We start from the raw sequence: 25,170 nt of genomic DNA on the forward strand, positions 1-25,170 counted from the left end.
CCAAGAGAGCTAAAGGTTCAAAAAACAACATTTAAAACTGCATGGTTCTTTCTGATCTGGTGATATATTTTTTATTTTAATTTGAAGTAAATTTCTATTACAGATGCCCCTGGTGGAGGGTCTGGTTTTATCCCTTGGTCTAATTATACAGCTTATTTTTTGGTTATCAATTAATTTAAGGTTTGTATCAAGACTAAATTTACTGGATACCCCACGACAAGGTAACAGCTTTGGGTAACAGCTTCAGGAAAATAACAGGTGGGATAAACAACAGCCTGTGATTTAAGATCACATGACTGTGGCCTGGATGGTGCTCTAATCAGTCAAGCAGGCAGTTTTGCTGCCATATTTTGAGATAATACATAAGATCCCCTCCCGTTAGGATGAAGACCATCTCTTCTGAAAAATCCAGGCCTTTCCCAAAAATCATCCCAATTGTTCACAAACGCTATGCTTATATTTGCACACCAGGTTTCTAGCCAGCAGTGAAGGGAATGCAATCTGTTATAAATCACATCCCCTCTATATACAGTAATCCCTCCTCGATCGCGGGGGTTGCGTTCCAGAACCCCAGCGATAGAGCGAAAATCCGAAGTAGAAACCATATGTTTGTGTAGTTATTTTTATATACTTTAAGCCCTTATAAGCTCTCCCACACTGTTAACATTATTAGAGCCCTCTAGACATGAAATAACACCCTTTAGTCAAAAGTTTAAACTGTCCTCCATGACAAGACAGAGATGACAGTTCTTTCTCACAATTAAAAGAATGCAAATAGATCTTCTTCTCTTCAGGAGCAGAGAATTTCAGAGGAAGAGAGATAGAGAGCGCTCGCAAAGAAAAGCAAACAGTCAAAAAATCAATACTTGTGCTTTTAAGTTTGCCGCGGCATTTTTAGAGGAGCGTTAGTATATTCTAAGCAAACAGCCTCTGTGCAAACAGCCCCTCTGCTCACATCTCCTCCGTCAGGCGCAGAGAACGTCAGAGAGAGAGAGCGAGATTAAAGCAACAATCAAAAAATCAATACGTGTGCTTTTGTGCTTTTAAATATGCCGAGCACCGCAATAAAGCGGCATTTTTTTAGAGGAGCGTCAGTACCTTTTAAGCAAACAGCCCCTCCATCAGGCGCAGAGAATGTCAGAGAGGGTGAGAGAGAGGCAGAGACAAGCAAACAATCAAGCTCCACGCGGGATGCATATCTTATAGCATTGAGGAGTTTTAGTTAATATGTAATACATGCTCTGATTGGGTAGCTTCTAAGCCATCCGCCAATAGCGTCCCTTGTATGAAATCAACAGGGCAAACAAACTGAGGAAGCGTTTAGCATAAATTAAAAGACCCATTGTCTGCAGAACAAGCAAAAAATCCGTGATATATATTTAGATGTGCTTACATTTAAAATCCGCGATAGAGTGAAACCGCGAAAGTCAAATCGCGATATAGCGATGGATTACTGTAATCTTGTTAAGGGACCAGATAAAATTAAATTCCGACATTTTCTTTTAGCTTTGGTGCATAGAGAGATGAAGTTCCGCTTTAATACTTCAGATTGCTGTAAATAAATATCATTAGTGCTGACATGCAGCAATAAGGTAGATACTTCATCGTCTGCGACACGGTCCAATGCGGCCTCTATGCCAGAAATCTTGGCCCCTGCGAGGCACTTAACATTAACTGCAGGTTTAAAATAGTTTGGAATTCTAACATCCCGCACTATGGAATCGCCAATTCTGAGCACTTTATTACTCTCAGTTTCCACAGGCACGCTGCAGAGTGCTGAGAATCTGTTCTGGGTCCGAATTGGTGACCTGGGTGCCGGGGGACTACATTTTGGATTCTTAGACCCCCGTCTTACTGTTACCCACTCGCCCTGTGGCTGAACTGGTGTTGATTTCGGCCGCGCACTGACTACACTGGGACCTGGATAGACTGAAGCCGAAACAGAAGTAGCCGAATTGTCTAAACAAACCGAGTCGATCCAATTTTCGGTTTGCCTAATCTCTATCAGATTCCTAACACAGTCCTCCAATTCGCGTATTTTCCTGACCAACTCTAAATTAACTAAACACTTTTGGCAGGTGAAGCTATCTACACTGTCGGCCGGAAAACCTGAACTGTACATACTGCAGGACACACAACATATAAACGTGCCCTCGACGGGCAGAGAGCAGATAGAACTTACGTTAAGTGTTGAAGTCATCTTTGCCGTTTTTATAGGTGCTTCGGTGCTTTCCGTGTTCAGCTGAATCACTAAGAGACCGTCGGCTTTAAGTTTCCACCACCCGCTGAGCGATCAACTTTAATTTCTCACTGCCGGTTATTTCTACTGGTCAGCTGCCGGCTTTACCTCCGGTGAACTTGCTCGGGTGCTTGCGAAGGGCTACGTGCCAGTGGGAGACGCCGTTGCTCTGTGCTTCCGCTTGCTGATCTGCTCTGTGCTTCTACAAAATTCTGTTGGTCCCCTTGATCATGCTCACAATGGTTTGTTTCAGGGTTGAATCCGTGTTATTGTTTTATTGCAATAAAACTATAAACTCTGTTTGCCTGTCTTGAGTCATAATAGCCTTCTTTTCAGGTAAAAAGCCTTGCAGTGACAATATTTCGCCATGACAAATCTGCAGTATTTCCACCACACCCCAAAGTCTGGAGTATAAACACGTTTGGTCTCTTTGTAAAGGTAACATTCTCTAGTTTCACCCTTAGTAGTCAGAATCACTGTAGGTGTGACTGATCAAAAGTTATGCACATTAGAACTCACAGAAAAAATGAATTTTTTTGTTCTCGCCTAAGTTTTTTTGTGAAAATAAAGGAAAATAAAGCTGCAGTAGGTAGGTGGGGACAGAAACACACTATGTACCAACAGAATAACTTGTTGAATACTTATTTCAAATTTGAAAAGAATACCTGTAAAAATGACATTTTTTTACCAGTTTTTATGTGGGCATGTCCAGGTGCTTTTAAGAGGGACCTATGGTTTATCCATTATCCACATTTTGGAACGTATGGAAAAAGTGTAATAACTTTTGAATGCTTCAACCCACATATATCAATGAGGGCTCTACTGAAAGCTTACACCTAAAGGAATCTATATCTACATACAGTGTCACTCTATTAGTTATGGAAATTCATATTCCATAATAAAAACAATAAAAAATACACATTTCAATATAAAAATAGTCAAAACAAGTCTTATGGGCTAAAAATATATATATATATATTATTTTTTACTTTTTTTTAATAAAATGCACACAAACTATATACATTTTGTTACAAACTGTTTCAACACAGCTCAGCGTTTTTCCACGTGCCACTGATTGTAGCAATCGTTCGCAGGCAGAAAGCACAAGGGCGTGTCACATGTCGCTCTCTGCCATTAGACGTCACCTGGTCTGACTGATCACTTTCACGCCGCGTACATGTATCTATTATTTAATCGAGAGTGTATTTACGTTTATCTGTACTATTTCCATATTTAAAATGCGAAAAAAAATAGGTGAAATCACAATAAACAACCACGCACCAAGTCTGCAGACTGGCACAAATGCCACCTTTGCGCAGCTCCGATCGGTTTTGTTTACAAGTTGGTATGGCAAGTTACATATCGAAATGCTCAGCTGCTCATTGGCTGTAAGTTTGGAGTGACACTCACAGCATCCAATCAAACTGGTAGATTCTACCAGGGTTTGGAGTTGTGCGTCATCGTTCAGCTGTCTGTGACACTCGTTGGCTATACGAGCTGCCAGTCACCCACCAGACCCATCGTAATTGGCCAACTTACGTGTCAATCAGAAGCTAACACTTCCATGTAACATGCTTTAGCATGGTTATTGCCGACAGAAACGAATTACGTCTGATATGATCAATAGAAGTGAAAAAAAATGTCGGAGCTAGTCTCGAGTTAAAAAACGTTTTCTGGAGTTTTTGTCCCTTTGAGGATCTATCGTGTGTTTTGGACCTAATCGTTTTACTGGATTATATTCCCTGGAGCCTTACGGACAGAATGAGATCAATATTGCTCGGAAATATTGATGTTTGACTTGCAGAGAGCCTTCAAAGGTAGTCAAAGGTAGGAAAAGTCAGCTCTTAAAAAGTATTTACTTCTCTGTAAAAAAGGATTTAGTGTCAGTGCTGTGGTTGTTGTGTGTCAAAATGGTTTATATCATCGGAAAGACGAGACTCTGAATTTTCATTTGATGTGTAGTGTGTCGAGGTGCATGACAGAGGGGCATGCACACATGGCTGTGATATGATTGTGGCGTCGTAAAATCGTCGTTATGTACCGGGACCGGTACGTGTGCATGTTAAGGTTAACTAGCGTCTGAAGGAAGGAGTAGACCTGCAGTACATGTTCATTCCAGGAGTTGGAAATGATGACAACGTCATCAAGGTAGGTGGCACAGTAGGACTGATGCGGCCTTAGCACTCTATTGACCAGATGCTGGAAGGTTGCTGGTGCTCCATGAAGTCCAAATGGGAGGACCTTGTACTGCTAGTGTCCGCTAGGGGTACTAAATGCCATTTTTTCTTTTGTGGATGCCGCTAAGGGAATTTGCCAGTATTCCTTAGTCGTGTTAAGGGTAGTCAGGTAATGCACGTTTCCCAATTGCTCCAGGAGCTCGTCCACTCAGGGAATGGGATATGCGTTAAACTTGGAGACTTGATTCAGACGTTGGAAGTCATTACAAAACCTCTATGACTCATCTGGCTTAGAAATGAGGATGATGGGACTGGACCACGGGCTGTGGCTTTCTTCAATGATATCGAGGTCCAGCATACGCTGGATCTCTAACTCTACCTCTGCACGTTTTGCCTTCGGGAGGCGATAGGGGCGTTCTCTGATGATCACCCCGGGGTCTGTCACAATGTCATGCTGGATTAGCAAGGTGCGGCCTGGGGCCTCACTAACCACTTCCGGGACAGACAGGATCGCAGACTCCACCTCTTGCTGTTGGCGGGGACTCAAATTGGGACCGAGGTTAAGTACTGATGGAAGTGGGTTGGGCCAGAGAGAGGGTGGTCTTCCCTGTCCTTCCACGACTTTAACAAGTTGACGTGGTAGACCCTCTTGCTCGCTCGTTGGTTTGGCTATTTTACCAAGTAGTCGACGAGCCTTTTTCTCTCTTTAACCTTGTAAGGGCCCTGCCAATGGCCCAGCAGTCCGGAATGGGAAGTGGACACAAGAACCATTACGTGGTCTCCCGGCTGAAACTCCAAAAAGGATGTGTTTCTAATGTAGTTCTGCACCTGCACTGATTGAGCTTTTGACATGTGCTCCTTTAACAAGGGCTTGATTTTTGCAAATCTATCGCTTAACTGCGCGATAAACTCTAAAATATTGGTGGAGGGAAGGGCCTCTCCTTCCCACCCTTCTTTTAGGATGTCCAAGATACCCCGGGGTTGCCACCCATACAATAGCTCAAAAGGGTAAAGCCCCGTGGAAGCTTGCGGGACCTCCTGATAAGCAAAAAGTACCAGCGGTAGGAGCTGGTCCCAGTTCCTCCCGTCCTTGCTGACTACCTTGCAAAGCATCTGTTTGAGGGTTTGATTAAACCTTTCCACTAACCCATCCGTCTGCGGATGATAAACAGACATGTTAAGATGCTTAATAGATAGATAGATAGATAGATAGATAGATAGATAGATAGATAGATAGATAGATAGATTATTAATCCCAAGGGGAAATTCACATAATCCAGAAGCAGTATACTGATACAAAAAAACAATATTAAATTAAATAGTAATAAAAATGCATGTAAAAGCAGACAATAACTTTGAGTAATGTTAGCATTTACTACCCCGGATGGAATTGAAGAGTCGCATAGTGTGGGGTAGGAACGATCTCCTCAGTATGTCAGTGGAGCAAGACAGTGACAAAAGTCTGTCACTGAAGCTACTCCTCTGCCTGGAAATGACACTGTTCAGTGGATGCAGTGGATTCTTCATGATTGACAGGAGTTTGCTTAATGCCCGTCGCTCTGCCACAGATGTTAAATTGTCCAACTTTACTCCTACAATAGAGCCTGCCTTCTTAACAAGTTTGTCCAGGCATGAGGCGTCTTTCATCTTTATGCTGCCTCCCCAGCACACCACCGTGTAGAAGAGGGCACTTGCAACAACCGTCTGGTAGAACATCTGCAGCATCTTATTGCAGATGTTGAAGGGCGCCAACCTTCAAAGAAAGTATAGTCAGCTCTGACCTTTCTTACATAGAGCATCAGTATTGGCAGTCCAGTCCAAATTGTCATCTAGCTGCACTCCCAGATATTTATAGGTCTGCGCCCTCTGCACACAGTCACAGGGTCCATGAGGGGCCTGGGCCTCCTAAAATCCACCACCAGCTCCTTGGTCTTGCTGGTGTTAAGGTGTAAGTGGTTTGAGTTGCACCATTTAACAAAGTCTTTGATTAGCTTCCTGTACTCCTCCTCCTGCCCACTGCTGATGCAGCCCACAATAGCAGTGTCATCAGTGAACTTTTGCACGTGGCAGGACTCCAAGTCATATTGGAAGTCTGATGTATATAGATTGAACAGGACCGGAGAAAGTACAGTCCCCTGCGGCGCCCCTTTGTTGCTGACCACAATGTCAGACCTGCAGTTCCCAAGACGCACATATTGAGGTCTGTCTGTAAGATAGTCCCCGATCCATGCCACCAGGTGTGAGTCTACTCCCATCTCAGTCAGCTTTTCTCTAAGTAGCAGAGGTTGGATGGTATTGAAGGCGCTAGAGAAGTCCAAAAACATAATTCATACAGCAAAACTGCCTCTGACCAAGTGGGAGAGGGATCGGTGTAGCATATAGATGATGGCATCCCCCGCTCCACCTTCTCCTGGTATGCGAACTGCAGAGGGTCGAGGGCGTGGCGGACCTGTGGCCTCAGGTGGTGAAGCAGCAGCCGGTCCATGGTCTTCATCAGATGTGATGTCAGAGCAACAGGCCGGAAGTCATTCAGCTCATTAGGACGTGATACCTTTGGGAAAGGGGTGATACAAGATGTTTTCCAAAGCCTTGGGACTCTCCCCTGTTCCAGGCTCAGGTTGAAGATGCACTGTAGAGGACTCCCCAGTTCCAACGCACTGGCAGTCGTGGTGATACACCATCTGGACCCACTGCTTTGCTGGCACGAAGTCTTCTAAGCTCTCTGCTCACATGGTCTGCTGCAATTGTGGGTAGGGATGTCTCACCTATGCTGGTATCAGCAGAAGGATGGTTGGAGGATGGAATACGGAGTAAGTTGGCAACCTCCCTGAATGTATCCGCTGTGAAAGGTGTACCTTGATCCGTAAGGACTTCCTTAGGTATACTTACTACAGAAAAAAAATCCTACAAGTTCCCGTGCGATATTTTTTGAATTGGCTGTTCGCAGAGGAACAGCTTCTGGGAATCAGATTGTGTAATCGACCACAACTAATATGTACTTATGGCCTACCAGATTGATGCCGATCCTCTCTTAGGGGATGTCAATTAGGGGAATCGGAACTAGAGGAGCACAGTCCCGCCTGGGAATCTGACATAGTTGACATTCCGGGCAGGGCTGACAAAAATATCGGACCTCCTCATTTATTCCTGGGCAAAAGAACCAGAGTTTCAGTCTCCCAAATGTTTTCTCGGTTTTTCTAGGTTCACGGTTCTAGCAACAATGTCCTGATCTCACCCTCATGCTCAGCTACCCGATACAGTAGATCATTTTTCAGGACAAAGTAGGGTCCTTGTGGTGGGGGATTTTCCGAATTTTGTCCATCGATGGAAACGATAGCATTCCTGGCAAACTTCAGGGAATCATCATTCCACTGTTCTCTTTTAAATGAGGCTGGGGTAGCCTGAAGTTGGAATTCTTGGCTTGGTTAAAGGACCTTCTTGGTGGTCCAGGGGCAGTGCCAACGAGCTCCGATGTGAAGGAGCTCCGTACCCGAGAGCCTCTGTCATCACAACTTGCTGGAAGGCATGGCATGGGAGCAGCTGAGACGACCTCTTGACTGTCCATAATTAGACCCAAGTCATACCTAGGAATGGGGTCGATTTTACCGCTTTTAATATCCGACTAGTCACGTCCCAATATAAGCGAATAGGGGGGCTTGGGCATGACAGCCATGAGCAGTTGTTTAGGTTAAACCTCCCAGCAAACAAAACACCTTGTGAACCTATACTTTCTGGTCTCCTCATGCACACAGGTCACGCTTTTCTGAGCCAGCCACTGTCGCGGTTAAACGAAATGGCGAGCGACAATGGAGATATTGCTCCTGGAATCAAACAATGCCAAGACTGAGCTCCCATTCACCAACACCACTCCTGTATTAGGAACTGACAGGGGAATAGAAAGAGCACAATACCTCTCTCCTTTCAGCAAAGTGCAGTCCATAGGCTCTGCGTTGAGCGGGCAAGCGGTGAGGATATGTCCCAGCTTGCCACACTTGAAACAGCAGGGCGGGCTGGGAACCGTTTCTTTTTGTTTTGCTGGAGCATCCACAACACGACAGGTGGACTCGGTGGAGTGACATGACCCTGCCGAGCACCACGAGCAGACCTTTCTGACCCCCAGGGCTTGGTTCAACGCCAGATGGCGCTCCAACATCTCCAGAAGGTCGTTCATGTATTTGTATCGATGCCTTTGGACCTGCTGGGTGAGATATTCCGACATGGCATTTACTAAACCTTTGCAGGCCACCTGCTCCACCACCTGGCGTGCCTGGTTAATATGTGGCCATGGCCAGCAGCCCAGCTTACTCCAGAACTCGAATGTCTGGGCCCTGGCTGGAGTGTCAGGATCGAATCACCAATATTGCCACTCCCTCGCCTGCTGGCCCGAGGTCACACCATAGCACTTAAAGATCTCGGCCCTCAAAAGGTCGTAGTTGGTGGCTTCCTCCTCGGAGAGGTCATAATAAGCCTGCTCCGCAGCGCTAGAATGTGGGCCCATTCCGCCCACAACCACTGATTCCAAGAGGCAGTCCTCTCATATATCAGTAGGTAAGACTCAATGCCGTCTGAGTCAGCTAACAGGGCTATTGGAGGTGGGGGAGGCTCATCATTTAGAACTGCTAGGTCTAATCAGAATATAAGTTTAATGTCATTGTGCTCTGTGCAAATATTTAAATTTGTTTTTCTTTTCTTTCTACATGCATAGCTGAGCCAGATTTAGTACAAAGGGGCTCAGCATTTGGAAGTGCTAGGCCAAGCATAGGACAAGATAGACAAAGACAAATGGGCAACATGCACTATTTCTGTGTCTTAAAAGTCAGCATGAATTTGAATCCTTTCTTTGCCTTGTATGGAATGGCATGATTTACCTAAGTAAGGGCCTGCACATGGAGAAAGAGTAAAAAGCCTTGGAACATTGCCCAGCACACGTTTGAAGCCGACAGATCGATGGGAAATATCTTCATCCGATCCTGAAAATCCTTCCAGCGCAAAATCGAAAATGGCAGACTGTATACATTGAGATCCCACTTCGATAATAGTCTTGCTATGGCTTCCTCGTCTGCTATGCCATGTAAATCGTCATTAAAGAAAGCTGTTATTTTCTCTTATGTGATTTTTTACCGCTTTATTACTATGGGAGGGATATCGCCTCTTTATAATATATCTATTTAGGTTTAGGTTACTTAAAACGCCGCAATCTGGAATAGCTTGCCAATAGGAATTCACCAGGCTAATACAGTGGAGCACTTTAAAAAACTGCTGAAAACACATTACTTTAGCATGGCTTTTTCATAGCTTTATCTTAGTTTAATCCTGATGCTTTGCATATTCAATTAATTATTATTATTATTCATGATATTCATATTCAAAATCCGTACTAACCCCTACTTTTTCTTCTGTTCTTTTTCCGTTTTTCTGGGGTGGCGACCTGCGCCATCACCACCTGATCAAAGCAGCGTGATGTTCCTACATTGATGGATTAAAGGCCAGAAGTTCACATGACCGTCATCATCAAGTTCTTCCATGAGAACCCTAAATACAATGAGGACCGATCATTTATGTTAGGTAGAATGCCTAGAGGGGGCTGGGCAGTCTCGTGGCCTGGAACCCCTGCAGATTTTATTTTTTTCTTCAGCCGCCTGGAGTTTTATTTTGTTTTTTCTGTCCTCTCTGACCATCGGACCTTAATTTTATTCTATGTTAATTAGTGTTCCCTTATTTTAATTCTTATTTATTTTGTCTTTTTTCTCTTTTTTCATCATGTAAAGCACTTTGAGCTGCATTATTTGTATAAAAATGTTCTATATAAATAAATGTTGTTGCTGTTGTTGTTGCAATTAAAAAAATAACTTATTCCAACCAAGGAGCTAGCGCCCTCTAGAGGAAAACACTAGGCAAGCATTATAAGATATGAAAGGGACAACTACGAAAATGGGCATTTTACTATTTCTGTGTAACAGAGTCAGCATGATATTGGATCTTCTTTTCCTTGTTTGGAATGGCATGATTTACCTAAGAGGGAGCCTGAATATGAAGGGTATAAAACCTTAGAACATTGCCCAGCATACCTTTGAAGCTGACGGATGGGTGGGATATAACGTCATCCGATCATGAAAATTCTTCCAGCACAACAACAGAAATGGCAGACTGTATACATCGAGCTCTCATTTCGGTGAAAAGTCTTGTCATTGGCTTCCTCGTCTGTTATCGTCTGTATTATTGTGGTATTTCCCTCTACTTGCCCTTTTACCTGTTTCCTCAAGGGTAAGTGTTTTCGTCAAGTTCGTTATCGGGTTGGTCTACTGTTGCACTTTAAGATGAACACACACACACACATTGATAAACACACACACAGACCCTAACCACAACAGTGCCCCATAAATGACACACACACGCTGATTAACCCTTAGCACTTTAAACTACACAAGTGATATAGGAATAATAGCCTGTCATTCAGCACTTCAAGAGACTTACTTATTTTTGGCACGAACAACAATACGATGTTTTAGTGATATCTCAGACCTAAATATTACTTTTGGTCTACAAGAATACATTTAAACATACAAAGACTCAGCACTCTTGACTATAGGCCATTCATCAGCCAAGAATACCTTCTTTATCGTATTTGTCCCTTCTGTTGAGTAGTGCTCTCACTCTCAGCCTTATAAACCTCGCAGCACAGAAATAATGGCAGAAATCCAGCTGTCACCAGGTGCTCAAAGAAATCTAACTTATTACAGTAACCCCCGCTATATCGCGCTTTGACTTTCGCGGTTTCACTCTATCGCGGATTTTAAATGTAAGCATATCTAAATATATATCATGGATTTTTCGCTGGTTCGCTTTCTGCGGACAATTGGTCTTTTAATTTAGGTTACATGCTTCCTCAGTTTGATTGCCCAGTTGATTTCATACAAGGGATGCTATTGGCGGTTGGCTTAAAAGCTACCCAATCAGAGCATGTATTACATATTAACTAAAACTCCTCAATGCTATAAGATATGCTTCAGCGGCGCTTGTTTGCTTCTCTCTATCTTTCTCACTCTCTCTGCCTGACGGAGGGGGTGTGAGCAAAGGGGCTGTTTGCACAGAGGACACGGACGCTCTTCTACAAAATGCCGCTTTATCGCGGTGCTTCTGTATACTTAAAAGCATGTATTGATTTTTTGATTGTTTGCTTTTCTTTGCAGCTCTCTCTGACATTTTCTGCTCTGGCGCTCCTTTAAAGATAAGATATATTTGCTTTCTTTTAATTGTGAGAAAGAACTGTCATCTCTGTCTTGTAATGGAGCACAGTTTAAACGTTTGACTAAAGGGTGTTATTTCATGTCTAGAGGGCTCTAATAATGTTAACAGTGTGGGAGAGTTTATAAGGGCTTAAAATATATAAAAATAACCATACAAACATATGGTTTCTACTTCGCGGATTTTCACCTATCGCGGGGGTCTGGAACGCAACCCGCGATCGAGGAGGGATTACTGTACTTCAATCACTCTAGACATTAAGATAAAGCATTGAAAGTTAAAAGCAGCATGGTATTTATTACAAGAATAATAATAATACCACAAGAACAAAGAATACAAGAAAATAGGTACTGATAGGAAAGTCTGAATATATATAGTGTTTAGAAAAAGCTTACAAAAAAGTTACAAATGACAATGATGAATGTCCCAGGTAGGCGTTTGATTTAGCAATCGATGTTCATGATGCCTTTCTGACGACCAGGGCTGTCTTTGTCCGTTCCTCTTCTTCTTCTCTTTCTTCTTCTTTTCTTCTCTCTATATTGCTTTTCAAACCAAGGTATATTTATTATGAAATGTCATGCCTTGGTTTCACAACACATGCACCTGATTGGCTGGCTGTCAAAATGATTGATGAATTAATTCACTGTCCATTTTCCCACACAACAAAACCTTTGATGTACTCTGTGGTATATGTGGTATCAGTAGTTCTTCCTGTCCCAGGCTGTAAACCAAACTGTTGTTCCAGATATCCATCCATAAAGTAAACAATAGCCTGAGGTATCAGCTCAGCATTCTTTCCCAGGCTGTAAACCAAATTAGCACTAAGCTATGAACAAAAAGTAAGAGAAAACCTGCTTTAATTTGTCTTAGTTCATCTGTTGTCTTGTCTTGAACAAAATATAATGGAAACTATATGATTTCTTATTGCCGTATCACTAAGGGAGGGCTATCGCCTTTTTATACTATATCTATATAGGTTCCGTTTACTTAAGACGCTGCAATTACAAAAGAACTTATTCCAACCAGGCAGCTAGTGCCCCCTGCTGGAACACAGGCACTCAAGAGGAAAAGAAATTCTAAAGGCCCTCTGGCAGAAAGGTGCTGCAGAATACCCTGAGATGACAACGCTAGCTCTCCTTCTTGGGGTTGGGGTGGAAGACACAATAGTGCCTCCCCAAGTTGATGTATACTGCAACAGTCAGCCCCTCAGGGGAACTTGGGCAACAGCAGCAACTCAAAGCTTACAGAACCAATCTAGCCTGATGTCAGATTTAGCGGCAAAAGCAGCATCTGGAGACTAAGGCTTAGTGACAGATAGAAGCTAGAGGCCCAGGGTGTGTAGTAAAGGCCAATGCCAAGCTGGGTGGCAAAAGCAAGTTACCTAAGTAGGACAGGCAAAAACAGACATTGATAGTGGGAAAAGTTCAACATTGCTGGCAAAATGCGCAGGAATCATACCACCATACTAATCCTCCTGTGTCTGAGCAATATTTCATAGGAAGACTATTTATAAAAATCTTGGTTTGCTGCTGGAAGAAAAAAAAATCACAATGTGGTTTGTGTGTGGTTTTCAATGCCCCAGAGCAATGATGGGAAAGCTGTGCTGTAAAAATTGGCACTGTCCTTTGAAATGCTCTTGACCCTCTGTAATCATAACAGATCCCTGGGAATCTTTTGAAAATAGTAATGGTATTCCCAATGTCCTGGCTAAATTGGCCACCACAGCTTTGTCATTCTGGTCCCTTAATTATCCCCTTTCCCTTATTGGCTATCCTTCCCATCCCTAAACACCTAAATGCTAATATGTAATGACATAAGAATGGTTGCTATTACATTATCCAGGTTGATGCTCTGCAGTGGTGGGGCTTAAAGTGGTTCTTCACTGCCTCAGTAAAGCATTTTGAGTAGGTTAGAAAAGCTCTATATAAATGCAATTAATTAATGGGAATCAGTTTGTCTAGAAACTCAGCAGCACATAATTGAGGCAATGACTTGAAAGAAATGGTAGCAAATGTTGATGTAGGCAGCATAAAAGTTATAGCAGTAACAGTATATCTTGGATTCGGTAGCTTATTAGAGACAACAGCATACACAGGGTTAGGTGGCCAGATGGTGTTGGAAGCATTAACTCCAAGCATGACTTGTGCTTGATTTCTATGAAAATATGGTTAAGCCTGTCAGACTCAGGTGACATGTAAGGATCCATTTACATTGTTAAGCCTAAATAACTCTCAAGACAGTATTCTGTTGTCATCTAGTGGATACGCCCCACCTTAGCTCAGCCCCACAGGCGCGAACAGACCAAGCCATAAGGTTATGGGCCCTGGAGGGAGCATCAGCATTGCTGTATAGGGAGCACTGTGTAAGCCTAAGGTTGGAGACTGAAACACCAATGAGTTACTCTTAGGTAAACTTGCAACCTAAGAGGTAATACTGGAGGTGAGTAATGTCCCATTTAATAGCGGGAGCATTCTGTTTAATCGCTGCATACCTCGTCTTCTGGTCCAACAGATTCTGGCTGAAGTACATGATGCGGTGTTCGGCTCCATCAGCGACTTGGTTCATCATGCCACTGTGGCTGGTGTCCAAAGCATCAGTGTGAAGGAGGAAAGGGAGAGAAGATTTAGGAGACATTAGAAGATTACATAAGGGCCATTTACAGGTAGCTGAATGTGGCTTAGCTATCAGGGTTCCATACCACATTCTTAGGAGTTTTGAATGGGACGTGGGAACCAAGACAATACGCCAGTGTCCAGGGCTGAATTTTCGAAGGTGGGTCCCACGTTTTTTCCTCCTCCCATCTCTCCTGAAACAGATCGAACAGTCATCTTCTGTATAGGAGCTCAAATGGAACCCTTTCTCAGCATCTGTTTGAAAGTTTGATTGAATCTCTCTACCAAACCGTTTGTCTGAGGGTGATACACAGAAGTTTTGAGATGGGTGACAAGGAACAGTCTGGTAACCTGCCTAAAGGTGCTAGAAGTAAAGGGAGTCCTTGGTACTGTTAGGACTTTAATAGGGATACAACTCACAAGAACACCCCTACCAGTTCCTGGGCAATATCTTTCATATTCACCACCCATAGGGGTATGCCACTAGATAATGGGTGGCATAATCCACCAGTACAATAATGCATTTATGTTCCTGTGCCAATGGTTCGAGTGGACTGACTGACAATCTTGATCCACTCGAACAGAATGTCAATCAATGTGAAGAGAACAAGAGGTGACCCCCCTTCGGATATTTGGGTTAGGATCTACAAAAATGATGCACCTCTTCATGCAACCCCTGCCAGTAAAAATGAGAAGTGATTCTAAAGTTTTATCAGACCCCAGGTGAGCTCCCTATACATGGGCTTGAGTGAAGTTACAGATTGCCCTGTGCTTCCATCTCCTGGTAGAACAGATCTCGATTGAGTACAAAATGAGAACTGGCTGGTATGGAACTACTGGTCAAGTGACCACCTACCGCAGTGACTACATTCCTTGCAAACTTGAGGGAATCATCATTCCATTCCGTACATTTAACCACCTTAGCGTTAGACCTGAGCGTTACTTAGGCCAAGTGTCACTCAGGCACCTGTACAGATACGTCTTGTGTAAGCGTTAGAATCGAGAATCACTCTGGCTATAAGAGTACTGTTGGTGCTGCCATTCTTTGGAGAAAGAAATTACGAAATACCTGCACTTTATCAACAACTAGCAAAATACCTGTGCTTCGCAGTGGCGAAGTACTGACTTAAAATTTTTATTAAGAAGAAAATTAAAACCTTTTTAAACTGAGAAAAATATACCAATAATTATTTGTTAAGGATCTCTTTGTGTACCACATTTTGAGTTCGGCCCTCCTGTTGTAATATGACCAAGCTGTGCGCTGAGCTTACTCTTGAGCATGCAACATACAGTTGGCCATGTGAACAGTAATCTTGTTTCAAATCTCACAGCTTGGATTGCTGCTGTCATAATAGGTTTGAGTTTCATGGTTTGTTTCAATGACGACAGTATTTGCAGGACTTGTGTTGAAGTGACATTCGGCATCTGTCAAGTGTTGTAAGCATACAACCGGTTTCATTGATAACTTCACATCCAGCTTTTGAGAGTTTAAACATTCATAAACATCAACGTGTCCTCTACTGAAATCATCACCTGTGAGTCTAAGATGTTTAAGAGGCACTGGCAGTTGTCGAAAGGTGTAAAATATTTGGCCATTTCAGTACACTTGACAACCGAACAATTCAGCGGCAGCCATCAACTCACATGCAGAACCATAGGTGAAGGGCTTAAGCATTTCACTCTTATAGTGCTCCTGTGTAGTATAATTATCTCCTGTACCATCATCAGTCCACACCTTGAACCTGTCCCAGTCATTCAATACATAAGACACATGTTCCTCCGGATATCAAGAGTGAGCCTGATATGGCCGTGCAATATGTAACACAGAGAATAGAAATGGTAGGTGCCATCTCCGGGCATGGAAACCACTCTGTAAGTGACAGTTCTTTGATCAATGGTGATCACCTCGATAGACATGTTAATGAGGGTACGGTTGGAATGATAAAGGAAATGGGTACCTGAACAATGTAAAGTAAGTCTAAAGTAATAATCGTAATAAACGAACAATAAAACAGCGGGGAACCCGTGGATTAAATAAAAAGGCTGTAGTTTTCAGCAGGGAGATGTGAATCCCGTGGCAAAACAAGGAAGGGAATGTAGAGACCGGAGAGACAGACGGCCTTATATAGGCAGACAGCCAACAACATGGGAGGCTTTGGGATGGGGGACCCAACGCTGCCTCACACGGTGACCGAGCTGCAGGCTATGGACATATATATGTACGTATGTAGGATTCAGTTAGCGTTGGGAACCCGCGTACCAAATTTCTTGAAGATGGGCCCATAAGTAACAAAGACCGTTGAAAAGTTCAATATGGCGGCCGACAGTGGCATCATACCACCGAAATAAGTACGTACATTGGTTTCGGTTTGCGCAGGGAAGCCGCCTACCAAATTTCATGAAGATGGGGCCATAAATAAGAAAGTTCAACATGGCGGACATTGTCGACCGTTATGACCGTTACGCGTAGAATTTCAAAATGAAATCTGCTTAACTTTTGTAAGTAAGCTGTAAGGAATGAGCCTGCCAAATTTCAGCCTTCTACCTACGCAGGAAGTTGAAGAATTAGTGACGTTGGAAAGTTCAATATGGCGGCCGACAGTGGCATCATACAATCGAAATAAGTACGTACATCGGTTTTGGTTAGCACAGGGAAGCCACCTACCAAATTTCGTGAAGATGGGGCCATAAATAAGAAAGTTCAACATGGTGAACGTTATCAACCGTTATGACCGTTACGTGTAGAATTTTGAAATGAAACCTGCTTAACTTTTGTAAGTAAGCTGTAAGGAATGAGCATGCCAAATTTCAGCCTTCTACCTACACGGGAAGTTGGAGAATTAGTGATGTTGGAAAGTTCAATATGGCGGCTGACAGTGGCGTCATACCAGCGAAATAAGTATGAACATTAGTTTCGGTTAGTGCAGGGAAGCCGCCTACCAAATTTCATGAAGATGGGGCCATAAATAAGAAAGTTCAACATGGCGGACATTGTTGAACGTTATGACCGTTACACATAGAATTTCGAAATGAAACCTGCTTAACTTTTGTAAGTAAGCTGTAAGGAATGAGCCTGCCAAATTTCAGCCTTCTACCTACACGGGAAGTTGAAGAATTAGTGACGTTGGAAAGTTCAATATGGCGGCCGACAGTGGCATCATACAATCGAAACAAGTACGTACATCGGTTTTGGTTAGCACAGGGAAGCCACCTACCAAATTTCGTGAAGATGGGGCCATAAATAAGAAAGTTCAACATGGCGAACGTTATCAACCATTATGACCGTTACGCGTAGAATTTTGAAATGAAACCTGCTTAACTTTTTTAAGTAAGCTGTAAGGAATGAGCATGCCAAATTTCAGCCTTCTACCTACACGGGAAGTTGAAGAATTAGTGACGTTGGAAAGTTCAATATGGCGGCCGACAGTGGCATCATACAATCGAAATAAGTACGTACATCGGTTTTGGTTAGCACAGGGAAGCCGCCTACCAAATTTCGTGAAGATGGGGCCATAAATAAGAAAGTTCAACATGGTGGACATTGTTTACCGTTATGGCCGTTACGCATAGAATTTCGAAATGAACCCTGCTTAACTTTTGTAAGTAAGCTGGAAGGAATGAGCCTGCCAAATTTCAGCCTTCTACCTACACGGGAAGTTGGAGAATTAGTGACGTTGGAATGTTCAATATGGCGGCCGACAGTGGCATCATACCATTGAAATAAGTACGTACATCGGTTTCGGTTAGCGCAGGGAAGCCGCCTACCAAATTTCATGAAGATGGGGCCAGCCTTCTACCTACACGGGAAGTTGGAGAATTAGTGACGTTGGAATGTTCAATATGGCGGTCGACAGTGGTGTCATACCATCGAAATAAGTACGTACATCGGTTTCGGTTAGCGCAGGGAAGCACCTACCAAATTTCGTGAAGATGGGGCCGTAAATAAGAAAGTTCAACATGGCGGATGTTGTCGACCGTTATGACCGTCACGTGTAAAATTACGAAATGAAACCTACTTAACTTTTGTAAGTAAGCTGTAAGGAATAAGCCTGCCAAATTTCAGCCTTCTACCTACACAGGAAGTTGGAGAATTAGTGATGAGTGAGTGAGTCAGTGAGTGAGGGCTTTGCCTTTTATTAGTATAGATGAAGACTTTAATGAAAATATCCATCCAGCACCTACAATGGGGGGACAAGAAAGATGTTTGTCTTCTTAGCACTGTCCATAATGTAGCTACAGTAACTTAACAGGCAATAGGCAACAAGCAGGTTATGAAGCCTTGTGCTGTGTTTGACTACAATATCACGATGGGTGGTATAGATCGTGTGGATCAAGAATTGATTTTCTATCCCGCTATGTGGAGGCAACAAAAGAAATACTACAAAACGATATTTCATCATCTAGCGGAACAGTACACTTGGAATGCATTCGTATTTTACAAAGAAAAAGCTGGCAAAACTATGTCTCATGCAAGCTTTACATGCCAGCTTGTAGAACAAATCATTGCCGCACATCCATCCCTCCTCACTACCACTAAAGAGACGCGGTCGACCCAGCACATTGCAGGTGAATCCAGAGCATTTTTTGTTAGACATTTTATTGATTATATACCTCTAACAGAAATCCAACCCGTACCTGTGTAGTGTGCTGTTCAAAAACTGATAAATCTGGAAAGAAAATCCCCCCCAAAAAAATGCTATTATGGTCCCGACTGTGATGTTGGATTTTGTCTTTCACCATGCTTTAAAATTTAATACACAAAGGACTCATTTTGAGATTATATACTGTTTTCGAATCATTATTATTATTACTTTTATTATTATTGTTCATTTCATATTATTATTTTTATTCATCATTACTAATTTTTGTATCATTATTAGACATTTGAGATTCAATTAAAATATAATTTTTCATACCAAAAAATGCAATGCTTTTTTCATGTTTTTTTGCAATAAAATGTAATGCTAAGGAGGTTAAAGGTGGAAGGGGATGCATGGATTGAAACCTCTGTTGCAGGTTTACCAAAGAATCAGACATGGTTTCCACAGACATTGTTGGATCAGGGGGTGGGTCCAGAGATGTGTTTGGTTTGTGGCTCCTTCTCCCACAATGGCCATATCATTGGGTGGCCACGCCCTTATCTACTCTTCTACATGGCGGGATGTCTTCTTTGGATGGGTTATCATCATCCATGGTCAAGTTCCTCCTCTTAGCTGTGCGTCTACTCTTGGTCCAGGATTAGACCAAATGGCTAGTATGACCATCACCCCTTACCTTCCTAAGTGCTTTTGTACAAGAATCCAGCAAAGCACAGTGGGGTATAGCTGGGTTTCGCTATGTACAGTGGTGAGACTGGCAGCTTGTTGACAATCAAACTGTTGCAACAGGACATATATTCCTACAATAACTGAAGTGTTACTGCTGGAGTCACTATAGGGGATAGACTGTGTGTCCATTAACTCAGGCCTTGCCTGTAAAAAGCAGCGTGAGGAGGGTAGGAGCTACCGCACAACAGTACCTTTCTCCTGGGGCCCATCCGCACTCCATGAGGTCATCCACTCACGGATAATTGCATACCACAGCAGTAGCAATAAGCACAGGTGAATGGGATCATCTCCAAGTTGGGGTCTCTGCTTCTCTAGCACTGGTCTCAGAACGCTGGGAGCATGCAGATCAGGGTCTGTCTCTGCTCTTCTGGCTGCTCTATATTGCCGGCGGATGTGTGCCACTTGATGGCGGCCACAAGATTTTCAATGTCTGCCCATGGTTGTCTACTCACTTGGTGGACAAGGTACTCTGGGAGACCATGAACCAAATAATCAGCTGTTACCTTTTTAACATTGCATCTCAGCTGCCAGTTCAATGAAGCGCAGCCACCAGGCCATCTTTCCTCAAATATTGAAGGCTTGGACCATCACTGGTCGCTCTGGGTTGAAACACCACTCCCTGCATTTCTAAGCTTGGCACACTGGAGTCAAGCCATAACGGGCTGGGATCTCTCTCTTCAGGGTACTGTAGTCAGCTGCTGCCTTCTTCTCCAGGTCATAATACTCCCTCTATGCCTTGCCAGTTAATAAAGGACAAAGCAGGCCCACCCATTCACCCGGTTCCCTAAAAGTAAAAAACTTTCAACTTTGTTCCGAGGGTGCATCGTAACGAGTTGTTCCTTGACCCCTGCTGGGATGGTAAACATTCACTGCCTCATGTCAAGCCTGTGTATCAAGCAACTCAGCTTGTTGAACCTGCAACTTGTTGACTTGGTCAGCGAGCTGGTGCACTAACTTGGCTAAATAAATCTGTTCTGCCATTCTGCCAACCACACCACCTGTGGTTATCTGAGGAATAACAGGCTGGCACGATTGCAGCACTTTGGGTGCCAAGACGACAGTCCCCATTTACTTGTTGAAAATGTAAAAGTAAAACATGTAATGGCATTCAACAATAACAAACAAAACAAGGTAGTCCCTCAGCAATCAGGTATTCAGGGCTTCTTTGTATAACGTTTTTTTTGGTCTGTGAGTGGAGCTCCACTCCTTGAGTGTTTAAGACATTTTTTTCAGGGAGGTCTCAAGTTTATATCCCAGTGAACATTAGGGATGGAGTAAGTTATCCTTACTAGGCAGCCTTTAAAAAAAAGAAGACAAGATTGTTAGTGGAGGCAGTGCCACCTCTATGCTTGAAGTGGTATTACTTACCTGTGAAGAACATGGAAGGTGACACTCTGATGCAAATGACAATATGAAATACACTTTAACAATAACCAAGACAGCATAAAAAAGAAACAAACAGATAGCAGGAAACACACCCTAGCTGAAATATAACATAAAAAAGGAAACAAGTTCAAAACTCAGTAACCAGAGACAGGACATTGAGACAAGACCATGGGATCAACATCAGCACATTCAAACCAGAACTAAAACCTTAATTCTGAATCAGCAATAGTAAATGTTGCTTTGGTTTTAATACTGCTGGGTCAATTCCCCAGATGTAGCATTATATGATATGGATAAATATATAAAAAACTAATAAATACATTAAATGCAAAATAATTAAAAAACAAGGCACCCTTACAGCCCAACAATGGTAGTGAGGGTGAATATAAAGCTCACAAATTGCACACTGTTTAGGAAACATTCCCAACTAAAGATAGTGTCTTCCTCCATTTCCACCAAGCTCCAGCTGATTTAAGTAGTTCCCTGAATGTTGTTCTGGTTAATGATTTTTGTATTTTTACAAGGAAAGGGAGAAAGGCCACCCAGTGCCTCTGTGCCATGTCCCACAGGTTGCCACATGAGTTCATTCCACTTTTAAACTGGTCAATCATATTGGTAGGTCTGAAATAAAAGAGATTTGGGAGATGACAAAACAGAAAAAGTAGATACACAATTAGTTCCCAAATTAACACTGCTAATACTTTGTAAAATTATATACAATTTGTTCATTTTAGCACCAGAGGTAAATATAGTGCTTCACTTCTTGGCCATATATTTTGGACATATCTGCAAGTCCAGCAGTAAAATAAAATACCCGAGACTCCACAGTCTACAATCCAATTTCCTGGTTGTGCTCATAGAGTAACAACATCTGCAGGAGTTGTGCACTGTGAAATCTGAGAATTAGATAGATAGATAGATAGATAGATAGATAGATAGATACTTTATTAATCCCAAGGGGAAATTCACATAATCCAGCAGCAGTATACTGATAAAAAAACAATATTAAATTAAATAGTAATAAAAATGCATGTAAAAGCAGACAATAACTTTGAGTAATGTTAGCATTTACTCCCCCAGATGGAATTGAAGAGTCGCATAGTGTGGGGTAGGAACGATCTCCTCAGTATGTCAGTGGAGCAAGAGAGTGACAAAAGTCTGTCACTGAAGCTACTCCTCTGCCTGGAAATGACACTGTTTAGTGGATGCAGTGGATTCTTCATGATTGACAGGAGTTTGCTTAATGCCCGTCGCTCTGCCACAGATGTTAAATTGTCCAACTTTACTCCTACAATAGAGCCTGCCTTCTTAACAAGTTTGTCCAGGCGTGAGGCGTCTTTCATCTTTATGCTGCCTCCCCAGCACACCACTGCATAGAAGAGGGCACTTGCAACAACCGTCTGGTAGAACATCTGCAGCATCTAATTGCAGATGTTGAAGGACGCCAACCTTCTAAGAAAGTATAGTCGGCTCTGACCTTTCTTACATAGAGCATCAGTATTGGCAGTCTAGTCCAATTTGTCATCTAGCTGCACTCCCAAATATTTATAGGTCTGCACCCTCTGCACACAGTCACCTCTGATGATCACAGGGTCCATGAGGGGCCTGGGCCTCCTAAAATCCACTACCAGCTCCTTGGTCTTGCTGGTGTTAAGGTGTAAGTGGTGTAAGTCGCACCATTTAACAAAGTCTTTGATTAGCTTCCTGTACTCCTCCTCCTGCCCACTCCTCATGCAGCCCACAATAGCAGTGATTTTAATTTAACAATTAAAAGATATTAGTGTTTGTCAAATGATGCAAATGCATTCCTGCCCGTGGATAACTCAATTTCAAAATTACCTGACTAATCTTTTCATGAATATCAGCATCTGGAAAATGATGGCTGTTAAACTTTTCCAGTTTTACTGTCTGCCCACACATCAGCTGGAACAAATGAGGATCCAAGGCTTTAATTCCTGGTCCACCATGAATTATAGACCAAGCTATAAGCTTGCAAGCTGTACAGAATTTGCTGCTGTCCAATGCTGCCTTGTCATATCTGAAAAAAGATGTCCTTCCAAACCTTCAAAAACTCCAAGCAATGTCTGGACTTCAATCATTAACAATCTATCATAAAGAAGGGGAAGTTCAAAGAATTCTGTGGTGGGCTGGTGCCCTGTGTTAGCTGGAATTGGCTCCAGCAGACCCCCGTGACCCTGTAGTTAGGATATAGCGGGTTGGAAAATGGATGGATGGAAGTTCAAAGAACTGTCAATACATAAATGAAGTGGAGAAACTAAGCATTCCATTATATGCATAAGTCATATTAAAAATTCACTCTCACACACACACACACACAGTGTAAAAGGTATTTTACTATAAATAACTGCAAACCTGAAGAACTCACTTCGAGGTCTGCCATAGTCATCAGCTGTTTCACCAACACATTCAACGACTGGTGTTTCATACCATGCAAAGTAATTTTTTGCCAAGGCTGCACAGGCACTATACAGTATTTTCTTCTGTCGTGCAACTACTGTGAATTTGCTGTCCTCATTGAGGTTTTCCATCTGGAAGGTTCTTAATATACCACATCCACCTCTCCCTGTCAATGAATTAAACACCCAGTTAATTTCAAACAAGAAATTATTGATGCATTTCACACACATTTACAGAGATGTAACTCAAGTTAACATAGGTTCTAACAAGGGAGCCCAACATGACTATGTCATCCTCAGAGTCTGAGTCATCAATTAAGAAGTCTTCCCTAAGCAGCAATAAGAAAGAAACAAAACTCAGGATATTTTTTTAAAAACTGTAAGCATAAGTATAAAATGTATTCATAAAATTATTTGTCAAACTACCACATACAATGTCACTCCATTTATATCCTCTGCATAGCGTAAACGCCCCCATTCACATTTTTACTGTTGCTAGGCATGCTTACCATCTTTAACTTAATTTTTGGTTGGAGTTAAATGCTGAAATTTGGTGACTTCCAAAGTCATCAAGATGTACAAATCGGGAGTAGACTGGAGTGGTCTAAATCTAGGGGGACCACAATCTCGTAAAGTTACAAATCATTCAAATGATCCGTGTCCTCTCCAAGCCCTCTAGTTTCAAAGGGGAAGTTCATAATTTCATGTTTGACATTTTAACTCATTCAATATTACATATCTAATACATACCTACTGCTGGAGATGTTCACCTATCACAGAATGAAGTGATTGTCTGTCCCCGCTGTAGGTAACCTACAAACAAAGGCAGAGCTGGTTTATTGCAATACCATAACAACTTAAATCACTGGCTGCAATTTAACAGATACTGCATTTAATGTAGTAAATACAAACAAAACTGGAGATCCCGCATGCACCTCCTCAGAAGCAGCAACATTATCCTACTGCAAAAGACACTGTTCTGTATAACTTGTTAAGTTAAAAATTTTGCATTCAGAAAAATATAAACACCTAGAGTTTGACATTAAAACAATACAAAAGCTATAAACAACGATACTCATGTTTTTGACAGAGTTCGAGATATTCTTCCAGTCCTTCACTTGCTTACCTCTGAATGTGACCCTGGTAGTTCAGGGGCTGAAGCCTGAATTGGGATCACAGAATCAGTATCATCTGAATTTTCTAAGAAACATGGAAGATGGACTGATTATCCAGAAGACGCTGTTTGGAGTCTAATGAAGAGTATATGATGATGAGTTTCCTGGGAAGGCTCTGTATGTGAAAATGATTGTATAGGTAGTTGGAAAGAAGAGAAAGAGGTGTGTGTCAAAGAATGAAATGATGCTGGAGAAGGCTGATTAAAAGGTATGTTGGATTGTACTGGATGAAGGTTTGAAGGGACAGCAGAATCTACAGGTGCACTAGAAGACTGTGGCTGAAGTTGGATTGCAGGTAATAAGGGCTGAGCAACTGGATGAGCAAGTGGTGAAGAAGGCTGTACTTGTAGTGTGGTGGATTGTACTGGATGATGGACTACACGGGTGGCAGAATCTGTAGGTGCACTGTAAGATTGTGACTGAGGTTGTGATGCATGTGATAAAGATGAACAAACGGGACAGATTAAAGTTGCAAAAGTCTTGGCATTAAATCTGTTTTCTGCCAGAGGGTCAGATGTGAAGTGAGATTATTGGAGGCCTAGTGATGAGGACTGCATGGAGACTACTGCAGTTGGAGATCTGAGTCAGTGGG

The sequence above is a fragment of the Polypterus senegalus genome, chromosome 1 (assembly GCF_016835505.1).
Source record: "Polypterus senegalus isolate Bchr_013 chromosome 1, ASM1683550v1, whole genome shotgun sequence".
Lineage (NCBI taxonomy): Eukaryota > Metazoa > Chordata > Cladistia > Polypteriformes > Polypteridae > Polypterus > Polypterus senegalus.